At 44.6% G+C, this 20106-nt stretch overlaps 1 long non-coding RNA gene across 1 annotated transcript; it reads left to right on the top strand.

Moving 5' to 3' along the window:
* LOC110260066 lies at positions 233-20055 on the top strand. Its single transcript, XR_002342888.1, has 3 exons — positions 233-1128; positions 14216-14346; positions 19145-20055. It is a non-coding gene; the product is annotated as an uncharacterized LOC110260066 (long non-coding RNA).

Genomic DNA, 20106 nt, shown 5'->3' with positions numbered 1-20106 from the left:
TCTGGGCCAGGAGCTGCTACAGGCACTGGGACACACACCGCGCAAATCCGAGTAAAGCCTCACATTCAAGGGGCTTCCCTTCCGTCGGGGAAGAAAGAAAACCAACGAGTGTGTGAAAAGTCGGGGCTCTAAGTTCTGTGCAGGGGAGCGGCTGAGGGACAGACCTTCAGTGGGGTGGTTAGAAAAGGATACCGGAGACTCTCCGCTTGGCAGAAGCCTGACCAGAGGCGGGTATTTGGGAGGGGGGCTCCCCGAACTGTGTGGGGAGCAGACGTGAAGGGCGGGTCTGAAGGACGCTGAGGTCAGAGTGGCTGGAGGGCCCTCAGCAAGGGGTGGGGTGTGGGAGAAATGAGGTCGATGAGACGAGCAGTGGGGCAGCTCCCCAAGGACTTCAAGGGCAGACAAGGACTCTGGGGGAGCCTTGGAGGATTTTGAGTGAGCCAGTGACCCTGGTCCTCTAAGGCGTTCAAAAGGAAGGGCTGCTGCGTCTCTGGCGTCTCCCTCCTCGCGCAGGTGGAGGAGAGGTTTTCTGATGTAAACTCTGAAACGATGCTCTTCAGGACATAGAGGGCGAGGCATCATTGCCTTGGGATAGTCCACCAGGAGGACAAACCCCAGGCGACCCAGGAGGGCAGGTGAGCACCTGGTGAGGCATGGCACCCCTGCCGAGGCCTGGCAGCCTGGTTCTCTGGATAGTGGGAACCTCCGAGAAGCCCAGCATCCTGACCCTGACCCTAACCCTAGCCCTGACCTATGCTTGGGGCTGGGGAGGCCTCTTCCGGCTACCGAGCTCCCAAGACCCAGCCTGGGAAAGGGAGCCGCACTGCCTTCCTCTGCTTGGGCTGCCTTCTCCTCCTCTCCCTCCTCTCCCCTTCCTTCTCCATGTCTTCCTGACCCAGGGATTTTCCCTTTGTGCAGCCCGAAACCTGTGGAGGGTTGTTTCTCTGGGGCTTCAGGAGGAGCTCACGGAAGCCCCGCTTCACGTGAGCGATTCTGTCAGTGAGACTGTCCGGGAGCATCAGCTTCCAGCTGCTCAGCTGGCCTGGCGAGCAGGATGACAAGCTGCGGAAACATGACGAGGGCAAAACGGTCTGAACTTCCAGGAGCACGTGTGAACCCAGGCAGCAGGTACCACTTCAAAACAGAAATAACAGTGAGTTTCAAAGACCGTGATGAGGTTGGAGAGAGTCAGACCACCACCAGTTCACAATTAGACAGAAAAGATACTGCTTTTTAAAATATGCCATTGCTTATTTAAATGTACTATATTATTTATTTAAATATACTATTTAATAATACTGCTTCTGCTCAGAAACGAGTCTTCTAAAACTTTTATTACATTAAGAAATTAGAAAATTCTTTATTTTAAATCTGGGTCTTAATTTTAGAACATGGGCGACTCCTGTGGGATTTGATTTCTGCTTAGTAACTGTGTGGACCAGCAATGCATCATTAAGCAGGAGAAAATTGTTGCTCAGCACAAAACTGCCAGCTATAATTTATCAGGTTCCAATAACCCAGTCTTAATTCTTACCCCGAAATACCACTCAGGGCATGACAGTGGGGTACAAGTATTAAGGATGGAGAGGAGTTCCCATTGTGGCGCAGCGGTTAACAAATCCGACTAGGAACCATGAGGTTGCGGGTTCGGTCCCTGCCCTTGCTCAGTGGGTTAACGATCCGGCATTGCCGTGAGCTGGGGTGTAGGTTGCAGACGTGGCTCAGATCCCGCGTTGCTGTGGCTCTGGCGTAGGCCAGTGGCTACAGCTCCGATTCAACCCCTAGCCTGGGAACCTCCATATGCCGTGGGAGCGGCCCAAGAAATGGCAAAAAGACCGGGAAAAAAAAAAAAAAAAAAGGATGGAGAGAGGGTATTAAAAAGCAGGGTATGTTTCTCTTGGTCCATATATAGATGCAGAGGAGGTATAGTTTAGAGATTAAAGGTGCTGCCTCTGCAGTCAGACTACTGAGTTTTTCTGTACCTCAATTTCCTTGAGTGAATATAAAGATAATAATAGTATCTTCCTTATAGGATTGTTGGAAAGATGAAATGAGATTTTGCCTACCCATCATTTAACCTGGTTTCTGTATTATAGTAGGTGGGCTGTAACCATGTAACTAGCTTCATTACATTGTTATTATTTGTTCCCTTTGGTCTTTTTACCAGGGCAATTGTTTCCAAATTAAATACAAAACTAGATACCTGAGCATTTATTTATGCAAATCTTACCGTGTTTCATTTAGTGTAAAGCTTCCCATAAACTAAACTAACAGACACATACTTGCCGTATAAGTTGTATCGACACCTTCAAGGAAATTTTAAAGCAAAAATTCCCCCTAATTATTAATATTATTTCCTTGTGGTTGGGAAAGACAGGCAGCTTGGGCTACATGTCACGACTGATCAGTAGTTCAAATGAATATTGGTCAGCGCACCCCAAAGAAAAAGGAAACCAACTTAAAAATACAGTATTTAGTTCTCTTAATCTAGCGTTGTATTTCTGCAAAAGACTTTTCTGTTATTGTCTTCTGATCCTTGTGCTGACACAGCAGTTTAACAAGTTGGGAATCTGTGAACTAACCATACATTGTATATTGTTTAACTTCCTTTGAAAGTACGTGCACATTGCTGACATTTTTAACGTCCTAGTAAGTCAATGACTTGAACCACCTGGCTGTAATTTCTTGGGAAAACCATTGTCAGCTTCTTGCTTGATTTGATGGGGTATATAACATTTTAAGAAGTTTCCTTTTCTTTTCTTTTTGTAAGAGAGTGTCCACAGAGAATAGCATAAACTTTTGAAGGTAAACGTTACTTACAAGCTGACGAAAGCCAATGCTGGCTATGCCAAGATGTTACATCAACAGAAATTCTGAAAATTAGGGGTAAAGGAAGAGGCCGTGTTTGTTTGAAAAGCTGGTTATGCACATATGTAATTAGTGGTACTTGAAAGTAATGACTTGCAGGTTGACTGTCAGCTTGTCCAAATACTGAGAGATTCTTCAGACTTAATTCATTTTGACTTTCAGTCTTAGTTTTGAACTGCTAAGGAATTAGCAAAATTGACATTTTTATGGTTTCCTGAAAGCAAATCAAATGTGATACAAAAATCAGTATCACCTAGTAAGGCACAACCAAAATTTTAAATTTTCTTACTGATGTTAATCATTTATCATTTCTACATTAATCCAAAGAATCCAGTGGAACCTAAACACTAAAAAAAGAAAAAAGAAAAAAATTCTTTCAGACATGAGGGTGTTTCCAAATTAACTGTTTAGATTTGTATAGATGAAACATCTGGATAGCTGACTTTAAAACTTTTCAACTGTATATTTGTGTTAGGCGAACAGTAATTTTTTTAAGTCCCAGGATTGAAAATGGCTTATCCTGTAGACAGTGTGGAAGGAGTTGTTGCACTATGAAATGCCCCAGGATCAAAAATTAAATCCAGTTGATTCTAGCATTTTGGCAAATTCCACTTTTCTAAAAAAAAAAAACCAAACAAACAAACAAACAAAAAAAACAACAAAAAACAAACAAAAACCACTTTCATAGTATAGTATGACTAAAATAATAGAAGCAATATGTAAAGCAACATGATAGATGTCTCTCTCTATATTCATACCCATATGTTGATTCTGTGAATTTATAAGCCAAATTTGGAACATTTGTTTCATGGGGTGGGATTATATGGGATGTTTCTTTGTGTATTTCTTACTTTTGAGGGTTTCCCCCAGTTTAGAAATCTGGATTCAGTTGCTGGCATGTGTCTCTCTGCACTGAGGCTGTGTGATTTATTTTTCGCCTGACTGGGGATCAAAGTCAGAGTCAAATGCCCTGCAAAGCATCCTAGAGTTGGTGTTTGCTGTTTGTGTCTTGTTATCTGATCTTAGAGCCCTATGACCCGTTTTGTGATATAAACCTACTCCCCTGCTTATTAGTCATCATGAGTCAGGTTTAACCAGGTTTAACCTAACCCTGATTCTTATGAATGAAAGATTAGATATTATTTGATATAAATTACTTGAATTTGGACTAATAATATTCCAAACTACTTTTTTCTCAAATTCGTTGTCATATTTTCAACCTGAGAAACTTGGAAAACAAAGATGAGACAAGTATAAGATGAAATTTTAGGTACGTCTGACAGAATGAAAGGTATGTTGAGATGGGTTAATATAAAGCGTCATTAGTACACCATTTATTGAGCACTTGCTTTGTGCCAGCTGCTTTACAGACTTTATCTCCTTCGACCTTGCAATGATAATTTATAAGGTACTGTACTTGCTGATTCGTAGGTAAGGAAGCACATTCAGAGTGTCCCACAGCTCTAAGTGTCAGATGGGGCCACAAGCCCAAGCCTCCTTGATAGCCCAGCCAGTGCTCCTTTCATCACGACACTATTTGCTGTAGGATCTTGGTAGAACATGCAAAATAAACAAAACTTAGGGGAAGGTATTTTTTTCTAACTCAAGCTTGTTGCTGAGTGTTAAATTCAAAGCGAATATGCCACCTTTTTAAAAAGATGACTCCTTTCCTCCAGGGCAGAGCCCAGACAGCGGTGTCTGCAGTTTACAGAGCCCTGCTGTGCAGGCTGGAAGAGTGTCTGGACTTTCAAAGGGACTAAGTGCCCTGGGCCGGCTCTCGGCTCTCGCTGTGGCTCCCCAGCTACCCCAGTTCACTTTCTTTTTCTTTTTTCTCTCTTACTTTCTGGGGCCGCACCCACAGCATGTGGAGGTTTCCAGGCTAGGGGTCAGATTGGAGCTACAGCTGCCTGCCTACACCACAGCCACAGCAACATGGGATCTGAGCCGCATCTGTGACCTACACCACAGCTCACAGCAAGTCTGGATCCTTAACCTACTGAGTGAGGCCAGGAATCAAACTCTTTGTGGGTACTAGTCAGGCTCATTAACCACTGAGCCATGATCGGAGCTCCTCTTTCTCATTTTTGACATTGAAACAATTGATATTCACCAGAGCACAGAGAATTGCAGCATAAATCAATTTTCTATTTTTCAGACGGCTTTTAAACTTTAACTTTCTAATAGGAACCTATGAGAAATATAGCTCATAATACTCCAAGAATGTGAGCAGCAAACCGTTCTTTCCTGATGTTTTCAGGGAAAGGAAGTAGGTGAAAATTAAGATGAGCATCAGCTTGAGTTGATTAGAATTATATTTGTTGAGTAAGTGAAAAAAAGTATTAAACATATTCTTTATCATGTTATTGAATAGAAAGGTAACAAAATTTGGTCAGAAGATTTCTTTCACTTTTGAGATATAACTATTACAACCAAAAATTAGAATTAAGAATATAGCAGAACTTAAGCCACCCTTTCCTCATGCAAGACAGTAAACAATTCTTAGCTTCTCCTTGTATCTGCCTTCAGGCGTTTTCTAGGTTGGTAGTGAGGCTTCGATCTCACCACGGTAGAATGGGGCCTGGTGTTTCCATGGGGGCATTGACTGCTCAGAGGAGAGTGGGTACCAACTGACCTACTCTCCAGAGGTGGCTCAAATCAAATATAACAGCACAAGGAGGAAGGAAGTTTTGATTATTTAGAGAAAAGTATAGCAACTCTGTAGTGTGGACTGAATCTTGAATGCCAAGTCAGAAATAGCAAGCTGGTATGAAAATATTATTTTTAAGAATTCCAGCCTAATTTACCAATATTTGGTACCTATTCCCAATATTTGGCAGAGTACCTAGAACATAGTAAGCACTGCGAAACTATTTTTTAAAAAGAATGAATGAGGGAATTCCCATTGTGGTTCAAAGGTAACAAACCCGACTAGTATCCATGAGGGCACAGATTCAATCCCTGGCCTTGCTCAGTGGGATAAGGATCCGGCGTTGCTGCAAGCTGTGGTGCAGGTCGCAGACATGGTTTGGGTCTGGCGCTGCTGTGTCTGTGGAGTAGGCCGGCAGCTGCAGCACTGATTCAACCTCTAGTCTGGCAATTTCCGTATGCTGCAGGTGCAGCCCTAAAATAAATAAATAAATACATACATGCCTTAAAAAGAATGAATGAACAAATAAATAATTTAATGAATGATGTCACTTATATTTTGCTCCAAGAATAGTATCTCAAAATTCCACTCTTTTGAGGTGAAGTATAGAAAAATAAATCAATATGGATTTCAGAGAAAAATCCATATTTAAAGGTTCTTGGCTTTGCTTAATGACTGGACTATTATTATTTGGTCTTGCTTGACTATTTTCCTTTACTTCTGCATTTCTCACTTCTCACTTATTCATTGGCTAAAGTTTTTCTATAGACAAAGGCAGGTGGAGGACATGAGGGAGGGGAAACCATGGGGTCCTGCCCCATTTCGCCTCTGGCGTAACTCTTCCTGTCTTTTCAAGGGTGTTGGCATATCCGAGGGATGCTGGCGGGATGTTTCTGCATCCCCTCACTGCCTGGATGTAAAAGGGTCTGTCATCAGGACAGGTAGCTAACACTAGAATCCAGTCCTCGTGTCCCTGTGCAGCTGAGGGAGGGAGCAGTCCCCTTTTCCAGCTTTTTGTGTCTGTCTTTGGTGGGAAAGAGATGGCACCAGCTGGGTAGAGGCAGCGTCTCCTGTTCTGGGAGGGTGCAGTGCTGTGTGGAAACTCCGTGTGGCTCCTTTGGCTGAAGTCTATGTTCATGCACCTGCAGGGGTCCTCAGGGGCCAAGGCTGCAGGGTCCCATGGGGTCTACAGTGGCTTTGGAGGCAAATCCTGCTGTGTTCTCTTGTTCTCCTTTTCCCACCTGAAGGAGGTTCTAGCCAAGGGATCCTTCTTGGCACTGAGTCTGCCATACCAGCACTCAAGGGGCAGCAGAGTGGAGTCTTGGAACTTCTGTGGGACTGGAGCCTGGGGCATAGGGACAGATGCCATGGTGGTGGTGCCTGAGTGTAAGGTATGAACGTGTGCATGACTCCAATAGAATTGGGGCCTGGGGCTCAGTGGAGGGTGGGACCCAGCCACAGTGTGGGCTCCGTGATGACAGGGCACAGAAGTAGCCTGGCCCAGGGTGCCAGGGGCAGCAGCAGTATGGCTCCACAAAGAGCGGGTCGAAGCCTGACTCAGGACCCAGAGACAGGAAGTGTCAGTGTAGGAGGTGCGGCATTGTGGCAGCCCAGCACCAGAGAGTGGGGAGCAGCGCAGCTTGAGCCTGTGGGGGCAGGTCTCCTCGCAGCCGTGGCTCCGGCCTGTCCTCTACCACAACTTGTCTTTGGAAACCTAAGAAAACTCTAAATTCTTCTGGGGCCTCGGCTCCTGCATCTGTGACAAGCTGGGATGAGAGCAGAGGACGCAGACCCTCCTTGTAGATTCAAGATTGGCCCTGACTCCACATCGCACAAGCGCAGCTTAGGGAAGTACAGAGTTACCAGAACGATGAACTCATTCCCGGGCAAGTGGACAATCTCTGGGCCTCTAACCCTGAGTCGGAGGTGCGATGTCCACTCCCTAGAAATATGGTATGTAAGCAAAAACATGTACCAAAGCATAGGAAAATGTCCGTTGAGCTAAACACAAAGATGGCACAGTGAAATATTGAGATGATGAGATATCTCTGTCTAGGAAAGCCCAACCAATAAGACATCCTGAGCTGGCCCAAGCTCTGTTTCTCCAGATGGACAGATTGACTTCCTAGACGCTCTTACTTGCTCCCTTAAGGGGAACAAATTTTTGGTAGTTGATTTTCAGAGCTCCAGCCACAGGAGTTGAAGCCCTATGATCAGTTTGTCATGTTCATATTATTCATTCCCTTCAAGTTTCCCTGCCAAATTTGTTAGTGCAGACTTTTTGATTAAAGCTGTGTTGAAATTATATGTCAGCTGCCAACCTACTTTAAAATCACCATGTAAACTTTTCATTTCTAGAGCACGTTTTTTCCCTGTGAGGTTACATAAGTGGTATAATTTACAGCCGTGAGGCCCATCACTTAAGACACTTGCATTTGTAAGCCAAAAAGTGTAATTTCCCATGAAAATAAATTCTAGGTTGTCATTTTCTTCAGAAGGATCGTGTTGGTAAGCCAGTGCGGAATGATGTGGCTTCTGAACACTCAGTAAAGCAGTCGGTGCGAAGTGACATTCTGGGGAATTGTAGGGCCAAACATGCAAACACAGAAGGCAGGACAAGGCCCACGTTTCTGCAAGTGTCTTCTCTCAAATGTTAGGAGAGAACTGTCATTCCAGGAACTGCTCTTCTTAGTCTGACATGCACATGCCAAGGACTTCATCTGGCGAAGCCTCCAGACCTATCTTCTTTTTCTTTCTTCAGCTCACTTTAAATTACAAACCAACACCTTCATCCCAAGTCCAAAGAAGACAGTCAGCTCCTGTGAAAAGAGATCTGGTTATGACTTTTTCCAGTTCCCAGGATAATTCTAATAGGTAGCTGGCTTGAAAACCATTGGTCTATGTGCTGCCCAAATTACTTTTCAAAGGCAATGAGAATTAACCAGTCAAAACGTCATGTGCTGGTCAGATTCTACACTACTCATATTTTCTGAGCATCTGCTTATTCTTGGCTGCATCAGAGACTGGGAGTGCTCAGTCTACCAGTGACCAGAGAGAAGTGAGTTTCAGTGATGACGGCACTGATGTTGATGATGGCAGAGCGTTCACACAGAGATTTGTGGTTTCCAAGCATTTGAGTATTTATCTTTTTTCACTGAGACTTATTCAAACATCATAAAGATTCTGTGCTTCTATGTACCTGGAATCACATTAAAGCACAGGAATCTGTGAGCAGAAATAAAATTCACCTGTAGGGCCATTCACGTGAAGAAATCATCTAGAACTGAGTGGCTTCATGGTGCCTGTCAAGTGGGATGTCCCCTCTGGGACCCATTGCTGATACGCGACCATTATCTGTTCTTAATGCAAACGCAATTCATACAGTTTGCTTTAAAGCTATGAGCTGATGGGTTCAGGACCCGCTTGGCTGATTGGCACAACTCACTGGAGCAAATGGCATTTAACAACTCTGTACCAGCCTGTAGGACTGGGTCACAGCTCGGTACCAGGCCTGGTGGGCACTGCAGGCGCCACCCACAGCCCTGCGGGGAGAAGTCTGAATGGAAACCACGTTCTCTGGTCTCACCACCCAACTGTCTTCTCCCTGGGCTTCTGTCACCATGTCAGCATTGTTTCTGGCTCCAAATATCTGGGGAAATTAATGCTAGACTCTTGTATTTTCTGAACTAAGCTATGGTGGTTCCAAATTAGCTACTCAAAGACATTTTTGGATGTGAGTGATTTTAAAAAAAAATCTTCCTATCTTCGTCTTCTTGAGGAACAGGAGAAAGGGGACACCTGGGCTGAGATAACCTAGACCAGAAGCTTCTGAAAGGAGACCAGGAGGCAGAAACGGTGCCCCCAACACCTGTAAGGGCAGAGCTATCGGTAGAGGTTCTCAGTTGACCACCGCTCAGCAAAGCATTGCATTTTGTTTAGTCTTTGTAGAAAATGAGGAAGATCAACTTGCAATATCATAACCTTGTAAAACCTCAAGATTTTAGTCATAAAATGGGTACATGGGAAAATCCTAGTGCGAGTGTCATGGTGCAGATAACGGGGCCGGTTTCACTCTGACTGGCCAACAAGAAGGGCGACACCCCCGAGAAGGGGAACAGCAAGACTACTGAGAAAAATGGAGGTGGAACCAGCGTGGGGCACTGAGGCAGAGCTGTGCACGGAGTGGCCATTCCTGCAGTCACGGAGCCTGCCCGGCGCGGAAGTGAGGCACCCGCCCAAGACCTACAGCCTAAGCGCACCTCTGCGGGCGGTCTGCTTGGAGACAAGTCCAGCGCTGACTAGACAAATGCGTTTCAAACACTGAAACACTTCTGCACATGGGCGTTGAAGCAAGAAGGGGGACAAAGAAGGGGAACCCAGAGAAGATTCTGGCTGCACCACTTCACAGCTGCCTCCAGGTCCTCAGGGCCTGACCTAGGGCACTATTCATAGCTTCAGAGTATGTGCACAGGGAGATTCATCACATTCAGTTCTCACAAGACTTTTTTTTTTTTTTTTTTTTTTTTTTTTTTGTCTTTTTGCCATTTCTTGGGCCGCTCCCACAGCATGTGGAGGTTCCCAGGCTAGGGGTCAAATCGGAGCTGTAGCCGCCAGCCTGCACCAGAGCCGCAGCAACATGGGATCCGAGCCGCGTCTGCAACCTACACCACAGCTCACGGCAACGCCAGATCCTTAACCCACTGAGTGAGGCCAGGGATCGAACCCACAACCTCATGGTTCCTAGTTGGATTCATTAACCACTGCACCACGACGGGAACTCCTCACAAGACTTTTTATGTAGTTATTGTCCACAGATAACCAGACTTTATAGAAATATGGAATATGTTTCGTAAAAGAGTGAAAATGACAGCTTTCAAAATAGTCCAAATTATGATCTTGAGAACGTAATATGTGTGACTATATGGATCCTCTCCTAACGTGCACCTGACGGAAACACGGAAACACACAGGTGCTGATGGTTGCATTCTTAGATGACACAAAAATCCAGCAAGAGTCCAAATGTCCATTAGCAGTGGACTGAGAAGGTTATAATAAACTCACACAGTAGAACCCTGTACAAAATTAAAATGGACAAGCTACTGCCACACACAACAGCATGGCTGAATCTCACAAAGCTAATGAGAGCAGAGACCAGGCAAGAGAGAAGACATAGATCCCATGTGTGCAGCGTTCAAAGATTGTCCTAACTGCACAGAAGGAAGGACGGGGAGCAGGACAAGGTGCTGGTTTCAGGTGCTGGTCAATATTCCATTCTCCGTCGTGGCTGTGTGTACAGAGCTGTGGTCACTCCGTGACATTTCATGGAGGTGTACACTTGTGCTTTGTGCAAGTTATGTATGAATATTATATTTCAGTAAAAACAGAACTTACAAACACAGCCAGTGAACAGAGTGGCAGATTGGATGTAGGTGAAGAATGAGAATGAACTGGCAGACTGAGGAGAGAGCTCCTCCCAGAGGCAGAGCAAACAGATCAGGAAATGGAGAGGATGGGAGCAAGGCAAGGACGAGGTAGTTCCCGCGCACCTTCTCCGACTTCTCTGCTGTGTCTTCTAGGCATTTACAAAAGAAATAGAAGGTTTTTCCCACCTCGAGGGCCCGTCTTAACCTAATACGTGGCTAACCGGTTGACAGCAGTTAACACTGAATGTGCTGGCAGAGAAGATATTTCAGTTCCACTGGAAAACTAGCCTCTCTGGATAAAGCACAGTATTATCCGTGAAGTCAGGTACTTGGGAGGTTTTTCTAGGCTGACAGATGGAAAATAGTTCCTTCTTGCAGTCAGCCTCTTTTACAAACGAAACAACCTTCCGGGGATGGCAAAAAACTGCCAGTTTTAGGGGCTGGCTTTCTGTAAAACTTAGGCCTCTCCCTGAAATCTTACGTGATGAATCAGAGCAAACTTTCTTGTGGTCAAATAAGTGGAAAAAAATTTCAAACCCCTAAGGACATCGTTCCCACCTGTGCTCAGGTCACCTCACTCTATAAACTGTCCCGCCTTTTCCGCTGTGATAACAGGAGAGCCAGTGGGGTGACCACTCGGACCCCAGTGGTGTGAGTGACCACAGGCCCTTCTATGTGTTCTGAGGCTGTGGGGTACTCATAAGTCATGGGCAGCGGCCCCTCTGACCGCAAAGGCCCAGCTTAGACTCTAGGATGTTTGGCCTCCATGTGCCACATGGGCTGCTGCTGGCCAGGGCACTGCCAGAGCAGTTATAAACCAGTATGCTTTATAGCACTGTTGAGCCCAGCTTGTCTATTGCCAAATCCTGTGACCTCCCAGCCCTTCAGGGAGAGGCTCACCCTCTGGCTGGCTCCTCTGATGTTCCTTGTCTCAGGGCAACCTGACAGTGCTCACCTGTGTGAGATGGTCTTAGCTGAGGGACACAGAGAGAAAGAGAAAAACACATGTGCCATGGTCAGACCTCAGGTTTGCAGGGGCTTATGCTCTGCCAAACGTAAAATCTGCACAAACGGTGAAATGCACAGCGGTTATGCCAACTGCTGAATTAGCCACTGGTCTTAAAGTGAAAACTGCCCATGCTGATGGCTGATATGTGTCTGGGGACCATCCTGCCATGGGCGACACTTGAAAGAACTGAGTATTTCTACTGTTGATGGGAACTAAACTATCACTTGGGAAGCTGCTGGTTCTTCAGTTGTTGCAATTTTCCCAACCTATTTCTATAATGCATCCGAATAACAGGATGAAATATCTAAAGGACGTGAATTTGAGGGCCAAACTGTAAAAAGGGCTAATCAAGTTGGAAGGGGGGAATTGAAGCCACATGACTTCAAGGTCTCCACCTGACAGGCTCAGTGACTGGCAACTCTCCCAGGACTGGAAAATTGGAAACCAGGAGGCACAGCAGACACCAGGTAGGAATGTTGATGGTGGTTCTGCTGAAATAAGATCAACTCCTCGGGCAAGCATGCTAATTTCCCTCCGAATGGGTGTTTGGAGATCTATGAACTAAAACTATATGCCTACTCTTCATAGAAAACTGTGAGCAGCGCACTCTTAGCTCATTTCCTAGCTCGTGGCGCCATCAAGCGGCTGGAAGATTGAAAGTCACCCCAAGAGGAGGGTCCAGTATCTAGGAGAGCAAGGCTACATAGTGTTCCAAGGACAGGCTGGACAGACTGTGCCAAAATGAACCCACCGGGGGGTGCTGATACCTCACAGGGCCCTCAAAGTGAAGGAAAGACAGCTTCACACACAGCATCCGTGCTTGTGACTATAAATATAGCTATTCGGTTACAGAGTGAGTGGCTGCCACTCCCATTAAGGACCGCAAGGGTAAACTCTCCAGACAGTAACCTCCATATCAGGTACTAACAATTAGGAATAATCTATAAATACCATAAAGCAGGGAAGTATAGTTTTTTTAAAAATAGAACTTATCTAGTTATAAAAATGAGAATATTTATAAATTATGAATTTTTAAAAATTAGAGATACCAGTAGTTTAGTGATGAACCATACACACACTGGTATTATCCATCCAAGGGCAAAACAGCAAATATAAATTTGAAATATTAAAAAGTTTACATTCTTTGATTAATTCTACTTTACAACATTTATCTAAATTAAATGATCAGAGTTATTTAAACATATTTAGATAAATACACAAGACAGAAAGAAAGTGAAGAAGAAATAAAGTTATTAAAAGCCTTTCAAGTAAGGAACTGGTTTAAATAAATTATGTTTTGGATAAATGAGATTTGATCAGCCAATAGACTGAGGAAACAAAACAGATTAAAAAGCTTATCCTGGAAGAAACCCTGGCAAATGCCAACAATAACGACTTGCCCCCACCCTGGCATGGGTGCTCAGCTCCGCCCTGGGTGTTGCCGTCAGAGAAGCCCTTGCTCTGCCAAATCCGGGTGGGCAGGAAGCAAAGGGCAAATGCTCCTCCCTGCCTTTCCTCTCTCCAGGCTCCCAGCAGACTGGATGATGCCCACTGGGAGGGAGGGCCGTTGGCTTGACCAGTCCAGTGATTTAAGTGCGGATCTCGTCCAGAAACACCCTCACCCAGAAATAGTGCTTAATCTGGGCACCTCTTGGCCTCATCAAGTTGACACATAAAATTAACCATCACAAGGTTCTTAGTCAGAGGCGCATTATCCAGATACCTCACGACAGTGAGTGGGGAAAGCAAAACAACGCAAGTGAAATTCACATCGGGAAAAGTTGTAGAAATTAACTGAACACATGCCAAAATATGTGGTGTTTTATCTCCTGGGCTGGAATAATTTCAGTTGGGTAAACTGAAGGGGAAAAAAAGGCCATTAGCATGGCAATTAAATAGCCATAAAAAATCCACAAACTCTAATCTATGGTGGCTATAGAAATGGATCAACTACTTTTTTTTTTCTTTTTTGTCTTTTTGCCATTTCTTGGGCCGCTCCCACGGCATATGGAGGTTCCCAGGCTAGGGGTCAAATCGGTGCTGTAGCTGCCAGCCTACGCCAGAGCCACAGCAATGTGTAATCCAAGCCACGTCTGTGACCCACACCACAGCTCATGGCAACGCCGGATCATTAACCCACTGAGCCAGGGCAGGGATCGAACCCGCGACCTCATGGTTCCTAGTCAGATTCGTTAACCACTGTGCCACGACGGGAACTCCAGAAATGGAGCAACTATTTAGCTGATTTTTCTCTTGGCTTCTCTACAGGAGTGAAGTTTTCATTGAGGACAACATCCCGAATGAAACACAGAAGCAAGCTATTGCTACAGTGGCTCGAGGTCATGACATCCCAGAGTAAGGACAAGAGACAGAAAGGCTACCCTGCGGCGAAGCGTAAGGTGGGCCATGGTTTAAGAAAAGTGCCAGGAGATTTTTCCTTCTGGAATCATGTTTAGTTGACCATTCCATCTTGGAAATCCTCCCTCATGAAATAGAATGGTAAAATATTTGCTTTATTTCTCTTTAGTTGGTTTGATTGTAACTGAACAAGGCCAGTGCCAAAACTAAGTTTGGCTGCTCGCCATTCGAGTTATTCATTCATCCGTTGATGGACACTTGGGTTGTTTCCAACTTAGCTTCCATGAATAATGTTGCAATGAACATGGGTCTCTTTGAGACCCTGCTTTCAACAGTTTTCAGCATATACCCATAAGTGGAATTGCTGAATCATATTGTAATCCTATTTTTCTTTTCTCTCTCTCTCTTTTTTTTTTTTTTTTTTTGAGAGACCACCAAACTGTTTGCACTGCAGGTACATCATTTTACATTCCTAACAAGTGTGTACAAGGGTCAGATTGTCAACATTTGATGTTTTCTGGTTTTTGATAGTAGCCATCCTAATGCGTGTCAGGTGACATCTTACTATGATTTTTATTTGCGTCTTAAAAGAGAAAGTTTAATCTCTTTGGATGAATGCAGATTTTAACTTTGAAATACTTGATCTGACTTTAAAAAGAGAATGTTTACCCACCATGAGCAATTCTCTCAAAAGAAGAGAATGCAAAGTGGTATATCCACTTTAGAAAAGAGTTTGGTACTTTCTCACAGGGCTAAATTAGTCTTATCATACAATCTAGCAATTGTGCTCATTTTTAACAATTGATTTGAAAGGTTAACTTCACACAAAAACCTGCACACAAGGTTTAAAAAAGCTCTTTATTTGTAATTTCCAAAAACTGGAAGAAACGAAGTTATTCTTCAAAGGATAAACAAGGTGTAATGGATAACGCTCAGTAGAATATTATTCAGTGATAAACTATTGCCATTAAAAAACATGGAGTGAAATAAAATGCATATTACTAAGTGATAAAAAGTCATTCTGAAAAGGCTACATACTTCATGATTGTAACTACATGACATTCTGGAAAAGGCAAAACTATAGAGACAGTAAAATGATCAGGGGACTGTGGTCAAAATAAAAATTGTCTACAATTTCTATTCAGGGTAAATGTCTGCATAGAGATGGCAGGAGGAATCTGTTCCCTGGTCTGCAGGAATATATGGATTTAACTGGCAACATTCAGTTATTTTATTGATGCTAAATTTTATAACACTCTTGCATGGGCATGAATTTAAAACTCATTAATACAATTTTAAATGCTCAATGTCATAGGCTGAATTATTAGCGAAATTACTAAATTCATGATGTGTGTGTGTATGCTTTACACATACTAGGAAAGAATAAAGCATCTTTTCCCCCATTCTCCATCTCATTTCCTGAAGGCCAAGACATTCTGTAGATTGCGCCCTTTGTAACACACACAGAGAGAGAGAGAGGCTTGATGGAGGGTGGTTTTCAGGGGGGAGTAACAAATTTCCTTGTATGACTCTCACCAGGGACTTTTAGGGGGAGATAGGGCGGCATTAGGCTGGACTACCTAGTGGGAAAGCAAAGTGAGTTTGGGGTGGTGCTCACCAGTAGAGGGCTGGCTGGCTAGGTCCAGGCCAACGCCATTTCCCAGATGGGTTCATGCAGCTCTGGGTCCAGCATCTGACCGCCGTGAAGTCCTGTGAGGAGCACCCCTCCCAGGAACCAGGGGGCTGCCCCCACCCCACCCCCTGTGAAGGACCAGCCCTTGGCAGTTGTAGCCAAGGGAGTGAGGCGACGGCCTGGAGGGTGGGGGCCTAAGGTGCTACCAGGTGTCGCTCTAAAGCCCAGTGCGCTGGTGCAGATGCAGCGGGATCTCGGTGAAGGCGCATATTCCACGTCGTGATAGGCGGGAGCTCTGCTGGATAGAGTTTGATCATGAAAAGAAAGAAATGTAAGCCTGTTGCGTCTACACATTGTGGACTAGTTCGTGATGTACCCGATGTTCTCGATGCCGAGATCCTACTAATTGAACAGTCACCCCCAAGCCACCAAGGAACAGATACTTTTCCAGAGGACAAGCGGCGACCGCGTCAAGTGCAGCACATCAACTGCAAGGTGCGTCTCGTCTTCAAATATCAAAACATGAGACGCATCAAAACAAAGAAAGCATGTCGAGAGTGGAGGGGATGCAGTGCTTAAACCTGATGGAATTTAAATGTAAAATGCAGAGGTTATAATCTCCTTGGAGTTCTCTCAACGCATTTGGAAAACGACTGGCCCTGATGACGTCGGAGGTGTTCAGCCTCCCAGATGACCCTGATGGAAGCAGATGATTTGCCTCAACGTGGGAACCTCTTTCTCTGGGGCTGGGGATTCTGACCCAAGGGTCCCGAGTGCTGGAGCTCGGCGCTTTCCCGGACTTGCGGCTCCTTCGCGAGGATGTCGGCCACCAGGGGGCCCACGAGACCTTGGCGGTACAGACTCCTCGCCCAGCCTCCTGCACACCGCGCCGGGACGCAGGGTTAGGCGTGAACGCATGCTTGGCGGGTGAGAGCTGACATTCATTAGCCTGGCAAAGAAATGCGGAAGGATAAATACGACGTGGTAGAAGAGAAAGAACCTTCAGTTACAGAACGGCGATCGGGTGCCCGTTTCAATTCCGCTTGATAAATTTTGGAGCCTCCGTCTGTGCTTCTGTGAAAGGGCAACAGTGAGAGTCAGCACCCCGTCCTGTTTTCTTCTAAAAAAATCCCCGTTTCTCCCATGCCCCCAGCTAGGTGTTCCGTAGGAACATGATATATATCAGGCCGTTTTCTCTTATCCAAAAATTTCAAGAAAACGAAAAAAGACATTAGAATTCCCAAATAGTATGTTTATATGGAGAAAAATTTATATAGAGAAAAAAATCAATTTTGTCTCAAATAAAGATTTGGTGACACCCTAAGTATGGCATTAAGGAATAGTTAAGTAATTTTTTTCTAAGAAAACTTTATATTGAAATTTGATCTGCATCAAATTTTGGAGTGTAAATAATATCATACGAACCTGGCATAGCAAATTTAAAGCAGAAGCTAAATAATTAACAATTCACTCAAGACCACTTTCAGGAAACACAGTAAATTGGAGCCTTAAGATATTCAAATTGTCCCCAAAGTTAGTTATTGCATATTTTTAAAAACTTTCTCAAGCTTTGCTATTGGCGCAACAGAAAGGAATCTAGCTAGGAAACATGAGGTTGCAGGATCGATCCCTGGCCTCGCTCAGTGGGTGGGTTGAGGATCCAGCGTTGCTGTGAGCTCTGGTGTAGGTCATAGACAGGTGGCTTGGATCCCTCGCTGCTGTGGCTGTGGTTAGACCCCTAGCCTGGGAACCTCCATATGCCATGGGTGCGACCCTAAAGAGACAAAAAAGAAAAAAAAAAGAAAGAAAGAAAGTAAACCAGCAAATATGCTTATTCTTGAGAAACTAACCCCCTAGCAAAATGAGACGCAAGCAGTATTTTTATGTTATTGTTCATCTATTGGTCCTATTTAGGGCTCAGCCATGTAAACGTATCGCTGCTATATTCTTAATTAGTGGGATAAACCACGTGAAATTGACATTCCCATAGATGAAAATAGTCTAATATCAACAATTTCACACATAATAATTTATGAAGTGGAAAGGAGAGAATTATTTCAATATTCAGGCCAGCAGTCAAGGAAGAAGCAAGGACTGGAGGATTTTACAGTTAAATAAGGGTAGCAAGATCTGAACAGCTGGCATGTCCTGTCTTGTCTTGGGCAAGTAACTAATGGAGTCAGGCTAACAGACTCCATGCTTTCTGTTCCCATCGCCTGAAAGAAATCGGCCAAGATCAGACCCTGAGATGGACATGAGCCAGAGGCAGTGGGAAGAGAGCAGAGTAAAGGATGACACATAAACAGAGGTAAAAGAAGGAAGCCTTAACCACAAGAACGCGCGTGTCCATGAAGTCAGATCTCGCGTGAACCCACGGAACCAGAGACCATCATGTTGGCAGCAGACTTTTGAACTGACCCAGGCAAAGCACATCCATGACACTGATTCCAAAAAGGATAAACTTGACATATTCCAGATGTGAGGCAGTTAAGCCCTTGCTTGGAAGGCAAATGTCCATGTTAAGAAATTAAAATGAATTTATACCCACATAAAAATATAGGAAAGACTGACTCTTGTCGGATGTCTGGAGACTAAATTAGCAAATGTGCCACACACACAAATATGCAAGGACATGTACATGTGCACACATGCAGAGACATGTGCACACATGTGCAAATGTGTACACACATGCACACATGGAAACATGTACACATGTGGAGATATGTGCACACACATGTGCACAGACCCTGAACCCCAACACCGAGCACACACATATACATGCATGTACACAGACACAGATGCACAATGCAGATGTGTGCCATACATACACACACACACACACACACACACACACACACGCACACAAGTACACACACGGACATTCATGAATGTGCATATGTATGCAGGTCTTATGTACAGTCTTCATACATGAGTATATACTATATGTTTACCCACACAGGTGCTCAGATGTGGTGAGCTACCCAAGCAAAGGACAAACAAGTTACCTGGGCGGCTGGGGGGTGGGCAGGGTACCATCAGCAGAGTGACTGTTGACTCTACTGCCAATCTTTTCATCTTGTCTAGAACCGAATTCTATTCACACACTAGTAGCCATGTGATTTCTGAATTCATCTCAGCTCCCTTTCAAACCAAAATATTCCTCTGTGATTCATCAGAACTGATTTCCTTGTCCTTTTCTCACACAGCCTCTGGGAAAAGAGAACAGCTGTGAGAGAGAAGGAAACTGTACCCAGTAGACGCATATGGAGAAGGTGCCTAGAGGGGAACCTGCAGTACATCCCAGCGCCAATGATTTATAAAAACTCAAGGGGTATTAAAGACCTTACTGAAAACCGGAAAACACAATCGAGTCACAGAATCACATGCGGAGAATTTTGCTGCAGCCTTAGGAGCAGTGAGAGGCCGAGATGTCAGATCAGATCAAAGGCCTGATGGCTTATCAAGACATAAAACATCACCGCCTCTGTTTACGCAGCACCACTGAAGTTTCTATGGATCCCCCAATCCCTCCCCACTTGCAAACCTCTGCTCAAAGTATAGACTCCTCTGCTAGAGGAAGACGAATGACCCCCGTGTAGCCCCTCATATAAACACCTGCCTTGTCTCATTCCCCATGCTGCTGGCTGGTAACTTCCTTATACTCTCGCCCATGTCCCAGCAGGACCAAAAGTGTCAAACCTACGTTGCCACAGCTAACCTAAGCACCTCCTAGAATGAAGAGGGAAATCACTGCTAAGAGTCAGTGCTGGCTGGTGCAGATTCTGCAAGGTGAAGGGGCGTTGCTTGTCTCTGAGTGACACAGTGAAGCCACGTCACACCCATGGGACGGTAGCAAAAGCTCTGCTCTTGCCTAATCTCTTCAGATTTTTCATCCCATGTGAATGTAGACCTCTTTGGTCTTTTAAATCATCTGTTTTGGCAGTGTGTAAAAATAAAACAAGTCGAAATTCTGTGTCTCCCATGAAAAAACATAATTTTAGCAGAGAGCCTTTGTAACTTAGGGCTTGTGGGGGTTTTATTGTTGGTAATTTCAAAGGCACTTGATATTCCCATCTTGAATAATAAGGCAAACAGGACAAGCTCTTTACTATTCCTCTTTTTTTTTTTTTTTTTTTTTTTAGGGCCACACCTGCAGCATATGGAGTTT

This window comes from Sus scrofa, chromosome 3 (assembly GCF_000003025.6).
Source record: "Sus scrofa isolate TJ Tabasco breed Duroc chromosome 3, Sscrofa11.1, whole genome shotgun sequence".
Taxonomy (NCBI): domain Eukaryota; kingdom Metazoa; phylum Chordata; class Mammalia; order Artiodactyla; family Suidae; genus Sus; species Sus scrofa.
This window is presented reverse-complemented; position numbering and strand designations above follow the sequence as displayed.